At 45.8% G+C, this 5,814-nt stretch overlaps 1 long non-coding RNA gene across 1 annotated transcript; it reads right to left on the bottom strand.

Moving 5' to 3' along the window:
- Positions 1-2,303: 2,303 nt before the first annotated feature.
- LOC134353359 (uncharacterized) lies at positions 2,304-3,379 on the bottom strand. The gene is made up of 3 exons (XR_010019594.1): positions 3,181-3,379; positions 2,825-3,092; positions 2,304-2,439 (listed from the first exon to the last, which is right to left on the bottom strand). It is a non-coding gene; the product is annotated as an uncharacterized LOC134353359 (long non-coding RNA).
- Between the last annotated feature and the right edge of the window lie 2,435 nt (positions 3,380-5,814).

Here is a 5,814-nt window from a genome sequence, read left to right as displayed (position 1 = left end):
GTTTGTCTAAATGCCCCTTCATCATTATTATCTGTTTCTACTGTCTCCACTGGCAAAACATTCCAGGGATCTACAACTCTCTGGGCAAAATAAAAATTTAGACATATTTATTAACCATTCCCCCCCTCACCTCAAAGATATGTCCTCTATTATTTGAATTTTCCACCATGAAAATGACTCTGGTTATTTACTCTATTTACATATGGTGGGCAGCATCATCCTATGACATAGTTCTTGCCAATTGTGTACACATACCTCCACTGTCACACTAATCTCATAGTCTCCAATTTTGTTAACATTTCTTATGTGGTAGACCTCTCTATTCCTTCTATCCTATTTTAGCAATTATTTGTAGTGTCTCATTATTTTTACAACCCAGATATCCATAGCACTATTGAAAATCATTTGACAATTACATGCTGTTCAGCAAGTTTATCTGTGACTTCTATCAGATTGGCACATTCTTCCTCTGTAAAAAGCAGACAACATGGGCAAATGGGACTAGTTTAGGTGGGAGCATTGCTCAGCATGGACCAAAATGAGACCAAGGCCCTGTTTCCATGCTGAAACCAACTTGGAGTCACAGGCAAATTTTGAAATTGTGCTTCTGATTCCCAACTTTTAATCAGACAATGGTGATGCTATGATCATTAATTGTGAGAGATTGTTTCCCATCCCTTTCAAGTTTAAGCCAATAACTTTAGTCTTTTTCCTATTTTAGAGAACTTGCTATCCATTCTGCTGCATGTACAATGACTCCATGTGATCTTGACTTTAGTTATGATTCTACTTTGTTCAAGGTCTTTTGAAAATCCAGACATAAAAGTCTCTTGTGTTAGTCTGCAATTCTGTGGAGTTTAGTAAACGTGATATAGTTTGACCTTCCTTTACAAATCCAGACTGACTAGGCTTTATTGTATTTTGCAATTCCTAAATGTTTTTGCATTGAGTGAGGATTCCATTGTCTTGGCCATCACCAATTGGGTTGCCTCAGCAGCATAGCAGTTCGACAGAGTTTAGTGTTCAATTTCAGCACTGTCTGTAAGAAGTTTGTACATCCTTCCCGTGAGGGCATAGGTTTCCTCCAGGTGCTCCAGTTTCCTCCCACAGTCTAAAGACCATACTGGTGAGTAGGTTAGTTGGTAATTGTAATTTGTCCTGTGATTAGGCTGGGGTTAAGTTGGTGGGTTGCAGGGCTCAAACAGGAGAAAATCTGCAAATACTGGAAATTCGAGCAACACACACAAGATGCTGGAGGAACTCAGCAGGCCAGGCAGCATCTATGGAAAAGAGTACAGTTGACATTTTGGGCTGAGACCCTCCAGCAGGACTGGAGAAAAAAAAGATGAGGAAGAGTTAGAAGATGGGGAGGAGGGGAGGGAGAAACACCAGTTAAAATGGGGGGGGGGAAGGTGAAGTAAAGAGCTGGGAAGTTGATTGGTGAAAGAGATACAGGGCTGGAGAGGGGGGAATCTAGTAGGAGAGGATAGAAAGCCATGGAAGAACGAAAATAGGGGAGAAGCAACAGAGGGAGGTAAAGGGCAGGCCATACTCAGGTTCAAGGAGTAACACCTTGTATTCTGTCTCTCTCTCTCTGTATCTTGTTTTACGGCGGTTGGCATCCAGCTTAATGGTGCATTACCGCCACCCTCTGCTCCAGAATGTGCACTAGGCATTCATTCTAAATCCCTTCACCCAATCGCGCACACACACACAAACCTACACTTCACCCTCCCATCTTTGACCATCCTAGTATCCTATTCCTGTTTATTCGTCATATTCTATAAAAAACCCCTGTACCCCTTAAAAACGCTAAAAATACCCGGACTTGTGTTCTCTCACCCATGCCCAGCAGCCCTTTTAATGTGAATTCCTGCATCCCCACCTCCCTTAATTTATTTCTCATCATCTCTCTCTGTATCCCATACTTCCTGCAACACAAAACTACATGTTCTTGTATTCTGTCTGAGTAGCCTCAAACCTAATGGGTTGAACATAGATTTCTCGAACTTCCGGTAATGTCCCCACCCCCATCATTCCCAATCCCCTTTTCTCTCTCTCAATTTATCCTTGCCTGCCCATCGCTTCCCTCCAGTGCTCCTCCCCCTCTTTCTTTCCTCCGTAGCCTTAGGTCATCTCCCACTAGATTCCCCCCTCTCCAGCCCTTTCACCAATCAACTTCCCAGCTCATTACTTCATCCCTCCTCCACCCGGTTTCATCTATCGTCTTGTGTTTCTCCCTCCCTTCCCCCATCTTCTAACTCCGACTCCTCACCTTTTTTTTCTCCAGTCCTGCTGAAGAGTCTCAGCCCGAAACGTAGACTGTACCCTTTTCCATAGATGTTGCCTGGCCTGCTCCGAGTTCCTCCAGCATTGTGTGTGTGTGTTGCCCGGGTTGCTGGGCTCACTGGGCCGGAAGGCCTGTTCGACGCCGTCTCTCTCAAAGAATAAATAAATAAATAACCAGTGAGAAAGGATTGTATTCTTGGTAAAGGTGCTTCTTAGATTAGATAATAAACTTGTACTTTAATATACTGGGAAGTTTTCTCTTAATATACATCATTTTGCCCAGAATACAAAACACTACCAATACAAAATACTGATTCGTTTCACTGTTATTTGCGATGTGGAATAGGTAAAAAAAATCACGAGGCTAATGGACGGTAAATACGATGTTAATATTCACTTGAATGCTAAGATAACACATCATGGATTACTAATAAAGGGATTTGTGCAAATGCAATAAATTTAATGGCAGAACAGTTGAGGTTTCACGTATCTTTTATCGGTTACTACTTGTGAATTTTCATGCTGAGATACGTACTGAAAGAACAGTGAATGATTTAATTTTGCTTCTTAAATATGTTTTGATTCTCCTGTATTGTGTATCAGACATTTAAAAATGACCGTACGAGTCGCAGTTTGTTTGAAGATCGCACAGTTCATTGATTTTATTTTGCTTTCCGTCCAGGTTACCTCACGCTAGGACCCTGGGTTTGCGAACAGCCCGCGGCTTTTGCACAGATCAGATCGAGATGGTCAGGTGTCAATATCCTGTGTGTCCGGATTCGCAGGATTGGACGATCGGCTGGCTGTGAAATAATCCAATAAGGACATCTATTAACAGAAATAAATCGACGCGAACGTGGGTATAAGCACAACATATTTGAGAACGCGTACACAGAAGAATGGGTGCATTCTTGAACTAATCCCGGGGATTTAGGTCTGGAAACAGTGTCAGATCTCGGCCGGGCTCATTGGCTCACAACCGAGGCAATAGGAATCCGTCGCAAGGTCTGACAGGATTGAGCTCGGTCTTGCCGCCCCACTCCCTTCTACGCCTACGCTCCAGCCCGCCCTGTTTCTGTGGTTTAAAGCGGTCTGCGACGATTGCTTCAAGTCTGTCATTAACGTGAACTTTTCTGTCTCGTCTCGGTCAGCCTATGTAGTTTCGTATATCGCTTTACTTCCGCTACATAGAGGAAGGGTTCAGGGTGCTGTTAAAAATAGCAGTGATTCGGCAGGCACTAGAAAAATGTGTCCATTATATTCATTGGCCAGCAATGGGACGCTGCTGTTTAATATTGATACTTAACGTTACTCCTTCCCGTCCCGCCCCGCCCCCTCCATAATATGCACAGCGGTCAGAATCTGTATTTTCCCGTAAAACGGAAGACGGTTGTGTGCGTGTGTGTTTCATAACAACGATAGGTGTTATACAGAGGTCTGACCGAGCCTTCTACTCGAATCTCTCAGGAGCTGCGGTGTATTTCTCATCGGTTCGTTACTTTATTTAGGCGGAACCACAGGGAGAGCAGGGGAGAAAGTGTTCGCGAGTTCGAGTAAACCCGTCTTCTCCACAACACTTGCTCCTGGTTCTGTAACTAACTCTATAGGTGGTGGATTGAACTCCGCTGCTCTTGCTTGAATCTTCCGTATTTTTACAGTTTTCTTCCAGCCCGAATCGCGATTCTCCCACATCATCTGCTTTGGAAGCTGAAGGTCCGTGCTGCCGATTTCTGAGAATCGCACGGTTGAGTTGCATGCCCGCTGGTGGTGTAAATCCCCACCCGGGTTAAAGGACCTTGGTTGACACATCCTCTGCAGAATTAAACATACGGGCTTACAAAACACAGAATAGTACAGTAGAGAAGCAGGCCCTTCGGCCCACAATGTTGTGCTGTACTAAGTTACTCACCAAATGTCCAACTGATCTAATCGTTTCTGCCTACCGAATGTTCACATCCGTCCACTTCCTGTACATTCACGTGCTCATCTAATGGCCTGCTGAACGTGTCTATCGTACTTAACTATCAGCATCACCACGCCAGGCAATGCATTCTAGGCACCCACCACTCTCTGTTTCCAAACAAAAATTGACTGGACACATCACCTTTGAATTTCACACACAAATGCTGGAGGAACTCAGCAAGTCAGGCAGCATCTATGGAGGGGAATAAATAATCGACGTTTCGGCCGAGAGCCTTCATCAGGATTGGAAAGGAAGAGGGCAGAAGACCATAAGATATAGGAGCAGAATTAGGCCATTCGGCCCATCGAGTCTGCTCCGCCATTTCATAGTGGCTGATTCATTTTTCCTCACAGCCCCACTCTCCTACCTTCTCCCTGTAACCCTTCATGCCCGGACCAATCAAGAATATTTAAACCTCTGCCTTAAATATTTGTAAAGACTTGGCCTCCACAGCCACCCGTGGCAAAGATTTCCACAGAATCACCAAAGAAATTTCTCCTCGTCTCAATTCTAAAAAGACGCCCCTTTATCGTAAGGCTATGTCCTCTAGTTCGAGACTCTCCCACCATAGGAGACATCCTCTCCACATCCACGCTATCGAGGCCTTTCAACGTTCAATCGCTTTCGATCAGGTCACCCCTCATTCTTCTTCTGAATTCCAGTGAATACAGGCCCAGAGCCAATACGCCCTCTTCAATAAGAAGGGGTGTGTTGGGGGGGGGGGATTACAAGCCAGTAGATGATAGGTGAGAACGTGACGGAGAAGGTGGATAAGTGGATGGATGGGGTGGGGATGAATAAGAAGCTGGGGAGGGGATAGGTGGAAGAGGTATAGGGTACAGTATAGGTAATCTAACAGGTGAGTACAGTGGACAACGGAAGAAGGGGAAGGAGGAGCGGGACTCAAAGGGAGGTGTTGGACAAGTGAGGAGGAGAAGGGGCGAGAGGGAAACCAGAATGAAGACTGGAGTGGAGAATTACGGGAAGTTGGAGAAATCCATGTTCATGCCATCAAGTTGGAAGCTACTCAGACGGAGTCCGAGGCGTTGCTCTTCCAGCCTGAGTTTGACCTTACCTTGGCAGTAGAGGAGGCCATGAACATGCATGTCAGAGTGGGAATGGGGAGTCATACTTAACTGGATAGTCACCGGGAAGTCCAGCCTTTTGCAGCAATCGACGACGCGGTCCCCCACATCGGGAGCACCGGATACAATAGATAACCGCGACAGACTCGTGCGTGACGTGTCACCTCACCTGGAAGGACTGTTTGGTGCCCTGAATGGTGGTGAGGGAGGTGCAGGTGTAACGTTTGTCCCGCTCTCGGATACGTGCCGGGAGGGAAATCAGAGCCGAGGGCCGAGTATACAAGGGAGTCACGTAGAGAGCGATCTCTACGGAAAGCGGAGGTTGGGGGTGGGGGGTGTGGCATTGGAGAGAGGAGAAGGGAAAATGTACTTAGCTTCAGGGGCAATATCCCGTTGGAGATAGCGGAAGTTACGGAGAATTTTGAGCTGGATATGGAACTCTATCCCTGTCATGACGGCGGGAGGATGGGGTTACCG

This window comes from Mobula hypostoma, chromosome 10 (assembly GCF_963921235.1).
Source record: "Mobula hypostoma chromosome 10, sMobHyp1.1, whole genome shotgun sequence".
NCBI lineage: Eukaryota > Metazoa > Chordata > Chondrichthyes > Myliobatiformes > Myliobatidae > Mobula > Mobula hypostoma.
This window is presented reverse-complemented; position numbering and strand designations above follow the sequence as displayed.